The sequence below is a fragment of the Oryctolagus cuniculus genome, chromosome 2 (assembly GCF_051225735.1).
Source record: "Oryctolagus cuniculus isolate XC-2025 breed Fujian yellow rabbit chromosome 2, ASM5122573v1, whole genome shotgun sequence".
Classification (NCBI taxonomy): Eukaryota; Metazoa; Chordata; class Mammalia; order Lagomorpha; family Leporidae; genus Oryctolagus; species Oryctolagus cuniculus.
In genome coordinates this window covers 150,048,361-150,062,474 of record NC_142868.1, presented here as the reverse complement: position 1 = coordinate 150,062,474, position 14,114 = coordinate 150,048,361, and the positions used below count along the sequence as shown (strand labels likewise).

The window sequence follows — 14,114 nt, the reverse complement described above, 5'->3', positions numbered from 1 at the left end:
CAAATATTCATCCAATGGTTAAATTACTGAAAATTAAACAAGGAGATAAGTGGGTGAAATGGTTGTCCATTTTGGCTTCATTATATGGAGTGACAGAAAGGATTTCATGTTTTAAAATTTCTTAATAAAATTTAAGAGCATTGTAGGGAATCAATAGATACAGCAACAGCAAATGGACTCATTCTAAGTCAATGGGTTTTCTTTGTACACTGTGGAATCTACTATTTTCATTTTCACCTATATAATCATAATTAAACATTTCTTCTGAATTCAGGATGTGTTAGGCCTCCCATACAGATGAACTCCTACAATGATTTCTACAATTCCTGCCTATTCAGGCAAGATAACCAGTTCTTGGCATTTCTTACTCCTCCTCTTATGACTAGTCAGTCTACTTTAAGTCTCTTTGCTTCAATTACAGTCATTTGTTTTATTTTTATTTATTTTTGTTTTTATTTTATTTATTTATTTTTTGACAGGCAGAGTGGACAGTGAGAGAGAGAGAAACAGAGAGAAAGGTCTTCCTTTGCCGTTGGTTCACCCCCCCAATTGCACCGTGCTGATCCAAAGCCAGGAGCCAGGTGCTTCTCCTGGTCTCCCATGCAGGTGCAGGGCCCAAGCACTTGGGCCATCCTCCATCTCCTTCCCTGGGCCACAGCAGAGAGCTGGACTGGAAGAGGAGCAACCAGGACAGAATCCAGCACCCTGACCAGGACTAGAACCCCGGGCGCTGGCACCACAGGCAGAGGATTAGCCTATTGAGCTGTGGTGCCGGCTAAGTCATTTGTTCTAATAAAGCATAACTGTTTTCACATAAGCACAAATAATATTGTGTTTATAAGCAATTAAATAGTTGCTTATAAGTTCTGCAAGTTCTATAATATCATAAACCAACAAAAAGATAATTGCTTAGTGTGTGCTTCAGACACAACTACATTAGGATTTGGAGAAGAAAATACAGTCCTATTCTTGGTGAGCTTCTAACTTAAAATAATAAACAAGAACAAGTATGGCATAAATGAAACAAGCATCATAATACAATACATGATTGAATTGCATCATAATGGAGTTCAGAGGAATGAGAAGGTAATTTGATCAGGAGTGGTCGGGGAAGTTTCTACTCAATAAACATAAGGAGGCACAATTTGAATGACAGACAAATCAAGAAGGAAGGAAGGAAAGGAGAAGGAAGAGAGAGGCTTTAGAAATCACGTAAACCTACTTTCTCTTGTTATACTCCTAGATGAGATTATCAAGAGCCAGAGCAGTGATATGACTTTCTCAAGCTGACAGGCCAGGAAATAGAAATGTAAATAGAATTTATGTTCTAACTACCAACAGAGGATTTCCCCCCATATGTAAGAGACTAGATTTTTCTCAATTTCCAAAAGCCTACCTGCTTCAGTGGTGTCATGAGATCAATACAATACACTCTTTGGTAAGGAGTGGTCAACGTTTTCTACAAAGGACTAGATAGCAGATATTTTAGACTTTGTAGCCCATGTGATCTCTTACTCTAGTCTGTATTTGTAGTCTGAAAATAGTAGTATACAATGTGTACGTGAATAAACAACATTGAATTCCAGTAAAACTTTATTTACAAAAAGAGGAATCAAATTGGATTTGGTCTGGACTATAGCTGGTTATTCCATGTTCTGTCAGCATGTTAAATAGAAAATGCAGACATTTATTCAAATTTAACTTTGTCCCAAGCACACTATTAGGAAATGATGCATTTGAATTCAATTTTGTCAGAGTAGGTGTCCTTAACCATTCTTATTTCCCTTTAAAAATAGAGGCAATATCTTATATATATATATATATATATATCTCAAATTTTTTTTCTCATCAAAATAGCTCTACAAATTCCTGAGGTGAATTAATCAGTGATCTACTAAAAAGGTATGGAATTATTTTTTGTTTTTAACTCAGATTATTCAGTAATACATGGGTATACATTAAATTGATACTCTTGGAATTAAGCTGATAAAATCAAGATTTACAGAAAAGTTAAATTCTGAACCTCATTTGAATGCCTTACTGTAATATTTGTATTAATCATTTATCTTTCATGACCTCCAATTAAGATTAATTTAACTATTATTTTGGCCCTTCATTCTCCAGAAACATCCAATGCATATTTCCATGGAAGGCAGAAACTCACTCAGAGAAGTGTTTGTTTCCATAAGGGAACAAATTGTTCTACCTTCAACCATCAGAAAGGACCATTTATTAATGATACTTTGCTTAATCTCAGAAATAGATTTATATTATATAAAACCTAGAGTGTTGCAAGGAAAAGATTACCTTTATGCAGATCTTGACTCTGTAACATCTACCTCCCAACCTCTCTGATCAGTCAAGACTCTATGAGCACCACCAGTTTCTGAAAGAGCTGTTTTTGGAGTCCAACCAATGCATGTCTTTCTGTTGGATTGTTCGGAGTTCTCACGTTGAAATTTAAAGCAAGAATGATTATTTGAAGCTAATTGTCTTAATTACACCTGTGACCAATGTCATTATACAGTTAAAGTTCTACATTTAATCACAGGCATCTTTTCTAGCACAAAAAGTAAAAATTATACAGATTGAGTTTTACAATATTATAACCTTTTGAAAGATTTATAAGTATTTGTATAGGCCAGGCAAGCCTAGATATGTACAAAAGTCCACAATGCCCAGGGAATACTGCCCCTTCATCATTTTCTTGGGCTTCTCATTTTCTTCCCTAGTTCTAAAAGTTGAAGTGATTGGAATGACTTTAAACAGGGTTTTAAATAGGGAGGGGAGGAGGAAGTATTGTCCAAGTGGCTAAGCCAGAATTGGATGAGTGAATTCCAACTAGCCGGAGGGTAATCGCTCTCCAAGTGCTAAGATAGCCCTGAGAATCAAAGACAGAAAAACCAAGGAAACTAGGAGACTCAGAAGTGGGCGAGGAAGATCCTGGGAGAGAACAAAGGAAAGGTACATGGCTCCGAATGCTTTTAAGTGGTGACAGGGTAGCAGGGCAGCCTGTCTTCCAGAGTGCATAAAACAGTTAGGGCATGTTCTGTACACTATACAGAAAGCCTCTTTCTTTGTCTTTAAAAGAAATTAAATAATTTTCTAAGACCCTCTGCAATTCATGCCTTTTGGGGAATTAAATGGAGATACGTATTTTTTTCCCATGCATTTTGGGTATTGAATGCAGTGAAGCTGTAAAAATCTCACTGAACAGTATTTTTTAAAAATTCAAATCAAGAGTAAAACTAATTCTGACACTGTATATATCTAAAACAATCAAAACTATGTTAGATCATTTAAGGGCTCATATATACCAACATAATACAAATCATTATGTATTATAGATCTAATATCAACATCAGTGCAGAATGTGTGTAGAGTTCTATTTTGTTTCTCTGCCCACGGCAAAGCTGGGTACCACAGTCAGTGCCCTGCTCTATAGTAAAAAGGATTCTACACTTCTCAATAGGGCAGTGAAACAGAGTGTGCATTCAGCTGGAAAATCCCCAGGCCTAGATAGACGAATCCCTATTGCTATTCAAACCCTTATGATAATCTAATCTAGAGAGATATTTTTCTTAATGAATGAAAATGGCTTCAAATGACTATAAACCTATGTTAAATTAGCACCCTGTTAACTTAATACAAATAGCATCCTAAGCCAACTGAAATTAAATGATCCCTAAGAAAGATTATTTTGAGACTTACCAATCTGTATGTACCTAAAAAGAATTTTTATTTCAAGTGATATATAAATATCATTTAACTCATTTGATGATCAAACTTCAAGTAATCTGACCCACCTAGAACACTAATCAAATATAGAAAGTAATTTTTTTCTTTAAAAATCTCTGAATGGAAAATTGTCATAAAAAAAAAGGAGGAGGAGAAGACAATCCTGAAAATTGTCTTTTGCTCTGGTAACCAGAGACACCCCATCCACCTGGACATAACACAAAGCCAAAGGGTGAAACTCCAGGAGAGGTGCCCCCAGAACTGGAAGACAGAAAACTGAGCAAAGAATACAGAACTATCAAAGCACTGCTTTGAAACTCCTTGCATAGGAATAAACTTTTGATTTAAATCTGTTTTTTTTTTTTAATATGTAGAATTTGAAGGGCTAGCATAAGAAAACATCTTTTAGGAAGGTGAGATGGGCCTTCCACACTGAGTGTGGCTGAGAATCACCCGGAGGGTTTGCTGAAGCCCCACCCCCGGTGTCTGAGTCAGTAGTTCATGGACAAGGTCCAAGAATTTGAATTTCTAGTAAGTTCTCAAATGGTGCTGATGCTGCTTTTCAAGAAACTGATTTTTTTTTTAAAAGAAATCTGTTAATAATCAGAAGTTCCTAATATTTTTTAATTTATTTGAAAGTCAGATTTACAGAAAGAGGGAGATATACAGAGACAGATCTTCTATCTACTGGTTGACTCTCCAAAATGGCCACGATGGCCAGGCCAAAGCCAGGAATCAGGAGCTTCATCCAGGTGTCCCACATGGATACAGGGACTCAAGGACGTGGGCCATCTTCCACTGCTTTCCCAGGTGCATTAGCATGGAGCCGGATCAGAAGTGGAACATCTGGGACTCAAACCACCACCCATATGGGATACCAGCACTGCAGGAGGCAGCTTAACCAGCTGCACCACAATGCTGGCCCCAGGGATTGCTTTTTGAGAACCACTGATCAGGAGAGAAGGCCACATTCTTTAAGGAAGAATCAGGAAAACTGAGAGGAGATCACAGGGGGTCAAAACTTGAAACAAGCTACGTTGACGTTAGATGGTGTCACGGATCTGCTCATGGAGATCCATCCTATAGTGCCCAGTAAGGAGTTGCTATTCTTCCTGACATCCTGATTTTTTTACATGTATTACCACATTTCCCTGGAACCTATTTTTCTATTCATATAGAGGCTTCCTATTAATCAGGAACTCACGTGTGGCTTTTTAATCCAAGGGACAATCCAGCAGTACCCTGCTTTATGAATGTATTGATAAGATAATTTCCTTAAAAACTATTGTAGGTTAGGCTTTTTTTTTTGTTTGCTGAGCTTGTGTTTCCCATGTGTAAGTTAGCACATTGAAGCACATTTAACAGGGACAAAGGGACTTCCATTTAAAGGCATTTTACAGAAAATCCTTTTCTTAGTGTGAATGACTATCGCACACAGACTTACCTCTCTGGTAAAATGGATGTTCATGCACTGGTTCTGGGGAAAAGCAAACTTATAAACAAATCGCTCTAAAGATTTCAGATTTAGAAAATTTCTTCCACCTTTTTCTTTCTCTCTTGAGATAATCCCCCTACTTCAAGTTACCCTCATAAGTAAAATCTTCATATGTGTTACTTTTAATTTCTTCTCATCCTTGAGAAAATGAAAATACCAAGAGATTCTTGCTGTAGAGTGAAGGGCTTGTTTGAAACTCCAATGCTCCAAGCAATGCCCTAACTAGGTCAAATTTCCAAGCTGTAATTTCAGCAGGCAAATTTGCCTGATTCCCCTTGATGATAAAAGAGGATACTTAATGCACGAATTTCAACAGTCCAATCTTGACCTTCAAGGTCTTTGTGGTCTTGCTCAACCCAATCCAATAGCCCATGACAAACATCAGGTTGAGCAGACATATGCATTCCAAGGTTCCCAACTGTGCTCACATATTTCTCCATTCTAATTGTCTTCTATCTGCCTATCTGTGGTCTGTTCATCTATCTTTAAGTCCTACTTCACAGCCTTTTCCCCACATTCTCCATTATCTACATTTCCCTAAACTTACTTAGCATACGGCTCATTATTATGTGGCCCAAGATCATACTGTCCTCTGAAGGAATTTAACTGTTTCATAGCTGCTTTTATCCTACTGTAGAGTAGGCTAGTCGGAAGTATAGCATGTTCTCCAGGACAGGTTTCAGCAGTAGTTGTTCAGCATGGATTTCTTATATACCACATGAACAAGTACTTATTTAGTACCTACTGTAAGTCCATACACATACAGTATAATCCCCATACTCCAGTCCTACTGATCTCCAAATGTGGTTTGAGGTGGTTCAGCTCAGACACTTCCAAATTTCCTTAAGATTGCTTCGCCCAACAAGGAGTCTATGACCATTTCTGTGCCAGAGAAGAAGATAAACGAAGACCTACCACATGACAGCTCAGCTCCTGCAACAGCTTGGCCCTCTCCTGTGAGATCAAGTCCCATCCATGTCCCATTGAAAATAGTTGGTGTGCCAACCAATTAATGGATATGACAACACATCTCAATATTACCAAGTGGATGGCATGTCTCTTCACACATGCACTAACATTTAGCATGATGCAGACTTTGATAAAACAGAGAGAAACAAGTTCCAAACTCAGCACTACCCAGCATGATAGTTAAGAGTTTGGCCTTTAGAATCAAAGGTCTGGATTTAAAGAGCAACTGCCCTTAGCTGGTTCTTTGACTTAGGATTAGTGACAGTTCTTGCTCGGATGGCAACTGTGAGAAATTGGATCAGCACAACCATTGCATAAGCTTCCTTAAGGATCAATTTAGATGATGTCTACAAAGCACTTAGCAACACCTGGTACAAAATAATCACTTAATATGCTGTGTTATTAATGATATTTTAGCCAAATTGTCACTCACAAAGATGGACTCTGGACATATAAACAAAGAATCTAAGTAGCTACATCTAAGGAGTGGTCTGGACACATGTGCCTGTTAACCACAAGTCACGGAGTTGCCCATTCTTAGGGGTAAGCAGAAATCCTTTTTGTAGGCTTTTCAAAGACAAACTAGAGAGATGGAGAGTGTGTATTCTCCTGGAGAGAGGGCGGTTGAGTAAATATGGCATCCACAAATGGCTTAGAATATGTCTCCTACAGGACTCATAGCGACAGCTTTCATTTTCTTCTATTTTTCCTTTTAATTCTTTTCCTCGCCTGATTTGCTCTTTCCCCTTCTATCACTAGCCCTAATCAATGCGGCAGGTCAGGTTGAAAGAATGGACAGCCTCCGAGCCACATACATTTAAACCACTTTAATGCAAATATTGATCGTGGGAGCATAGACACAGACTGGGCTGCATTTTTTTTTAATGGACATGCCTTTTTTTTTTTTTTCCTGGGGTTGTGCTACCCATGTTAAAATAGATCACCATAGATCAGCATTCCACCATCTTCCTATGCATAGGAATGCATAAACAAACACAAAAGGTGGCCAAATTCTTTGCCAAGCTTGTGAGCCTGTAAAGCAGGTACATCACTCTACTAGACCATATTTTCTTAACCACTCACACCTCCCTCCTCATCCTCCCTAAGTGAGCTATTTTGTTGCATGCAGAGACAGATTCTTAGAATAGGTATGGGACCTTCTGTCGCAAGAATAGTTGTACAACAACAATGTCCACTACGCTGAGCTACTTAATTCCTGTGTACCCAAGGTTATCAAAGCAATGTATCAGAAAGCCACTGTCCGAGACATAGTCAGCAACAGAGTCCAAGGCTGAGCTGAAAATCCAAAAGGAGAGATCAAGGGCAGGAAGGAATTCTAAGGGCCACTTTGAAATTTGATACTAAAAAGATCTGATATTCTATCTGTAGGCATTTTCAGGTTGGACTAGGAAAAAAAAAAAGGAAAGAAAGAAAGAAAAAGAAAACCTGTTTGTACAAAGAAAGCTGGCTTGGCCTGTTGCCAAGAAAGAAGGCATCACAAACTGGAAAGAGTTTGAAAGCAACACAAACCACCCTAAAAAACCAGAGAAAGGAGGGGAAAACAACTTAAAAGCCCCCAACCAACACCAGTTGCTTCAAAGCTTTGTTGCTTTCAGATTTTTTATTCGTATTTTTTTTCCCATGGTGGCTGTTGTGTTGCCTGTTATAACTCTAAAGCAAAATAAAAAGCAGCAATATCCCACCACGTTCGCAGAGATGGCCGTGCAGTTGGAAACAAGGCCATCAGGAGCTTCGCGGGGATGGGGAGAGCTCTCTTGTGTCTCTGCCAGAGCCTGGTGGGCCACCCCATCTTTATGCAAAGGGGCAAATGCCATCCTAAAGAGGGACAAGCAAGACGTGTACACCAGGTGGACAGAATGTTTGCTGTGGGCTTATCAGCCTAAAAGCTGGAGATAACTGGAGGCCGAGGGGAAAGTGAGTGCTATGCAAAGTAGGAGTGAAGCTGGGCAGGGCACAAAGCAGCCTTTGACCTTGGAAGAGCTGGAGTACTAGAGGCAGGCTTGCTGCGAGGGAGGGGTGGGGGGGAGGATGGGATGAGGAATTCCATGCTGTAATATATTCGGGTAAAAATGGGGCTGTCATCCTGAGCTACAAGTTAGAAAGTTATTACTTTTAATATGCCACTACCTTAGGCCTATACTGTTATGTAAAAGAAAAATAACCTTGTGTGACAGTTTAACATTGATCGATGTGCCTGCCAAATGCAAAGAGATAAATAAGCAGGTGATGAATAAACAGTACTTCAAGTAAAGACATTACGCTGCATGCATAAAACGGCGCCAGGCACCTAGGAGCTGTGGGTGGCCGAAGGTTGGCCATTTCATGCCCACTCAGTAAAGCAGACTTAATCGCTTCCAATATTTTCTGTTAAAAAGCACGCTTAATGAGCCAATTTCACAAGCCCACAGAAACTGATTATTATCTCTGAGTTCCAACAGAGTTGGTTGTTTTCCAAGAGCCAGTTTTTTTTTTCCTTGACGGGATAAAAAACCTTTTTTAAAAGGAGAGAGAGAGAGAGGCGTAGGAGAGAGAGAGAGAGAGCAAGAGAGAAATGCAGGGAGAGGAAGAAAGGGAGCGAGAGCAAGCTACCCCGGCAGCCAGAGGGCACAGCAAGCTGGATCTCGGCGGAGAGGCGGCCGCTAGATGGCAGTGTTGCCTCGCAGTCGGTACCCGGGACCAGGCTCCGAACTGGACAGGTGGATTCAGCGGAAAGATGGAAGGGTAAATAAAGCCCAAAGCAGCTGCCTCAAGACTTCATTCCCGACCCTCCGTCCTCCTCAGGCCCTTTGTCCACAAATTTTCCAGCCTCCAGCCCAGACAAGGCAGGAAAACAAAAGGGGCCATCCGCAAATCCCTCACCCTGGGGCTCGGATTCATCTTCTACACAGCCTTGTCGCACAAAGTACCCCGGGGTCCGTTCTCCCCGACTAGATTCGACCAAGTTCTTCATGGTATTTTTTCCACCTGAGGGGTTTGCAATCGCGATAGCCCTCACAAGGCTGGGCACGTGGCCACTCAAGGAGCTGAAAGTCCCAGGAGTAAGCAGCAATCCCGTTTTTCACCAGGTACTTTGGGGCAGGTGCCTTTTTCTGGCACACCTTTTTTTGCACTTTCAGTAAAAAGAGTGGAAGAAAGGAATTTAACCCCCAAGGAAGGGATGAGTAGTATCAGAGGGCAGACAGCACCCTTAGGAAGTCAGCGTCCTGCAAAGGTTTTCCTTGCGCCGGGCTGCGGTGTGGTGACACGCGGGGTTACTGTCACCAACTGCAGATATTCCAACGCCACTAGGAGAGAAGACCTCGGCATATAATTAACTCAGAGATTTTTTTTAAAAAAAAGGAAGAAAATTGAAATGAACTGTTGTTAGGTTCTAAATTGAGATGCAAATTAATTATTTATTAATATTCATAGAAAACTTGAACAATTTCCAAACGCAGCCTTTAATGTCTCATCAGTTAAATAATCGATGTGCATCTTCCGTGTAAGAGAAATTTCTCTCAGATTCATTAAGATTTGTGAGATGCATTTTGCTTTCTGAAAGACTCAGAAGAGAATGAACTTGGTGATAGAGCAAAAATATTTATTTCTTGATTTTTACTTCTAGTCACCCATGAGAAAAGCATGAGCTGATACCCAGAAAGGCTGGCAAACTGCAGGAAGGGAAGTTGGTACATTTGAGGAGTATTCAGAAGAAGAGATCAGATTGAACTTTTGTGTGTATGGTGGATAACGGAAGAGGGAACAGGGAGTGTCTGGGTTGGAAAGCGGGCAAAGAAATGAACCAGTAGGAGTGAGAAGGCACACATCTCACAAGAATGTATTACAGGCAGTCGGGGTGATGGGTTCAGACAAGCTATCCCCTCCCCCATTGTGGTTCCCTGCACTTGAGAAAACAGCACGAACTAGAAGGTCATTCTTACCTTCTCCTTTCCCTTTTCCTCCAAAGCAGGTCAGCTGGGAGGCAAGAACATCCTAACTCCGAAGATAGGAACACAGGGAAGAATCTGAATAAAGAGGCTTTGCTAAGTACTTCCTGTTTATTACCACTATTTTTTCATTTTTTTTTTTTTTGAAAGGCAGTGAGACAGAGACAGATCTTCTATCTGCCAATTCAGTCCTCAAATGCCTGCAACAGCTGGGGCTGGAGCAGGCAGAAGCCAGGAGCCAAGAACTTAATCCAGCTCTCCCGTGTAGTTGGCAGAGCCCAATCTACAGGAACCATTACCTGCTACCTCCAAGGATGTGCGTTAACAGGAAGTTGCAATTGGAAGTGGTGCTGGAACTCAGAGCAGGCAACCAGATATGGAATGTAGACACCCAAGCAGCATCCTAACCGCTGTGCTGAAGGGCCACACCACATTTAATACTTCTAGATTGGGACCGGCGCTGTGGTGTAGTGGATAAAGCTGCTGCCTGCAGGACTGGCATCCCCTATGGGCACCGGTTTGAGTCCCAGTTGCTCCACTTCTGATCCAGCTCTCTGCTATGGCCTGGGAAAGAAGTAGAAGATGGTTCAAGTTGTTAGGCCCCTGAACCCATGTGGGAGATCCAGAAGAAGCTCCAGGCTCCTGGCTTCGGATCAGTGCAGCTCTGGCTGTTGTGGCCAATTGGAGATTGAACCAGCAGATGGAAGACCTCTCTCTCTCTCTGCCTCTCCTTCTCTCTTTGTGTAACTCTGAGTTTCAAATAAATAAATAAACGTTTGAAAAAAAAAATACTTCTAGATCATACCCACCTTCTCCAGTACTTCTCCACAACTGCCCACTCTTCATCAAGCCTAAGCATATAAGTACTCATATTTATCTGTTTCTTTGAGTATTCATTTCCTTATGGAGGCTACCTTGGCACATTTATGTTAAATAAATATGTATGTTTTTTGCTTGTTAATCATCTTTTGGTATAGGGGACTCAATCATGACCCTAACATGAAAAAAAAAAAAAGAAAAAGAAGACCTTTTGCCTACAGTGGCCACTATTTTCATTCAGTTACTCAGAACACAAAGCCCATGGATATCCCCAAGTTTCATTCCAACGCTCCAGCTCCTGCCCTCCTTGCCTTCCCAGCGTGCACAGAGCATTCTCCACATCGGAACCTCTTCCGGCCACTGCCACAGCCCTCCAACCTGAAGCACTAACCAACAGCCATACTGGGTGTTCAATTGACTGTAGCACCATGTCTCTGATGTACAGCCAGAGACGCATTAGGACCTCTCAAAGGAAAGCCAACATCAGGGATGGAACTGGATACCTCATTAGGTCTGCGATTAACGACCAAACATAGCAAAGCAAAATACACAGATGAAAAGGCATGTGTGATAACTCCTCTCAGGAGTCTGTCATTTCGTGATGTGATAAACTGACAAGAATCCCACTGCATCTCATGAAAACCCCTGTGCAGGGCACTGCAGAGAGAGCAAGGGTCCGTGTGTGCCCTCAAAGAGCTGCTGGCTGGTGGTGCAAGCCAGAGACACGACAGGGAAGCACATGGGGTCAGGAGCTGCTGCCTCACCCAAACCTGCAGGCCAGTGCAATTGGGGTGCATTATAGGAGGAAACTGAGTGTCCTAGAGCTTCTGTACAATTTGTTCATTCCGTTTTGGATGCTAGACGTCTGAAATTGAGGTGGGAGCCAGGTCAGTTCCTTCTGTAAGCACCAAGGGAGAATCTGCAGCACACCTCTGTCTTAGCCTGTAGCAGCTGCCAGGAATGCTGGCATCCTTAATTTACAGAAACATGACTGCAGTCTCTCTGCAGCTGCCGTCAGATGGCTTTCTACCTCTGAGTCTGGCTCTCTGTGGGGCCTTACCTTTCCTTACAAGGTGCCAACTGATCCAATTTAGGGCCCACCCTAACCCAGTACGAGTTCATCTTAGCCAATGACACCCTCGAAGTTTCCATCGAAGAATGAATATATAGTTCTGTATACACACACACATACCCATGGGAGTATTACTAGGCCTTACAAAAGAGATGCTGCCCCTTGGAACAACACAGACCATCCTGGAGGACATTATGCTAAAGGAAATACTCTGTTTACAGAAAACACACACCAGTACTGCATGATGTCACTTACGTCTGGAATCTAAAGCAAAAAACAAACAATCAGGTACACAGACACATCAGAGCAGCGGTTACTCAGGAAGAGGGAGGAAATGCACAGAAGTAGGTCAAAGGGCAGAGAGGTTAACTGCAGAGATCTAATGAAAAGCATGAAGACTATCGCTAATGACATTGTATGAGGATACTTCAACCAGCTCACAGAAATGTAATTAAAAGATAAGTTTATTTTGATGCAAAAAAATGATACCTTACAAAAACTTCAAAAAGTTGACAGGAAACAAGGATTACGAAAAAGCCAGGGGCTGCCACCTGTGACTCTGGCTTCCTGTCTGGGTGCCTGTTCGTGTCCTGGCTGCTCCACTTCTGATCCAGCTCTCAGTTAATGTGCCTGGGAAAGCAGTGGAAGGTGGCCCAAGTACTTAGATGTCTGTACCCACATGGGAGACCTGGAAGAATCTCCGGGCTTCTGACTTCAGTCTGGGCCAGCTCCAGCCATTGTAGCCACTGGGGAGTGAACCAGCAGGTGGAAGATCTCTCTTTCTCTCTTTCTCTCTCCCTCTTTCTTATTCTCACTCTCTCCCTGTAACTCTTTCAAACAAACAAATAAATCTTCAAAAGGAAAAAGAAAAAGCTGTACATGAATTCTAAACATTCTGTATAAAAATAAATTTATTGTTTTTGTTATTTCTATGAGCTTTCTGAAGTTTTCCTGTATACTGAAAACTTGCTAAGAGAGAACACTGTAGGTTCTCTTGCCAGCACACACACCAAAGGTAACTTATGAGATGAGGGATATGTAGATTTGTTTGGCTGGAGCAATCATTTCCCTATGTATATATAGATACCATGATGGACACCTTAAGTGTATCCGAGTTTTTAAACGTCTTGCTTTCTAATCAGGTGAGATTGTGAGGCTCTTGGAGAACAAGGATTTTGGAGAGCCACCATCCAGCCTGGGTCAAAGGGCATTTCAAGCAAAGATGTCAAGAGGCCCAGAGCATTCTCAGAACTTCAGGTGGCTGCTGGCAGTCACAGAGGGAGATGAAAGGGAAACGTGAGAGAGATACAGTTGGAAAGGGAGCCAGAAACAAATCAGCAGTGGGGATGCACGGAGGAGATACTTGTGAATTTTAAAGTAGGATTAACAAAATCACACTGTTGAAGGCGAACATGTCCAAGACTGGTAAGCATCCCTGATGACCCAAAATTCTGGCCTGAGCCATGCAGCTGACCATGCTGCTGGGAAGCAGGGTTGGAAATGGATTTGTTTTCAAAGGAACAGACTTGGACACACTGGAAACTGGTTCTCGTGTGTGTGTGTGTGTGTGTGTGTGCATGCACATGTGTGTGTAGCCTGGGAAAGAAATTTCATATTGCTTCAACCAGTTCATGGAAAATGGAATTAAAAAATTAAGTTTATTTTGGTCCACAAGAATTTTGAAATCCATCCATACAAAGGGTTTTCAAAAAGTTCATGAAATACATATCATTTTTCTAAAGAAACTATGAATGAATTTCAAACCATTTTTGCAGCAAAATAAGCTTATTTTTTAATTCTACTTTTCCACAAACCATCATATAGTTTTGGAAGAAGAGTCCTCAAATTAGAATGCTGGGAAAACCAGAGGAAACACAGAAGAGAGGACGGAGTAGGAAGAATCCAGGCATGGATCTCAGTGCCCAGTGCTGAAGAGAATTCACAGTCAGACTGAGAAAGTCCAGGAGGGTGGAGGGGAAGGGAGGATCTCGGGATAGCGAGTGAGGACACCTCCTGATGCCTGTAGGCAAGGGAGAGGAGGAGCAGGTGCTACGGGATACTGGGAGAACAAAGA

At 41.5% G+C, this 14,114-nt stretch overlaps 1 long non-coding RNA gene across 2 annotated transcripts in view; it reads right to left on the bottom strand.

Annotated features, from left to right (window-relative positions):
* The window catches only part of LOC149128099 (uncharacterized), a 304,850-nt gene that overhangs the window by 161,511 nt on the left and 129,225 nt on the right, over positions 1–14,114 (bottom strand). The gene's annotated exons all lie outside the window — the stretch shown is intronic.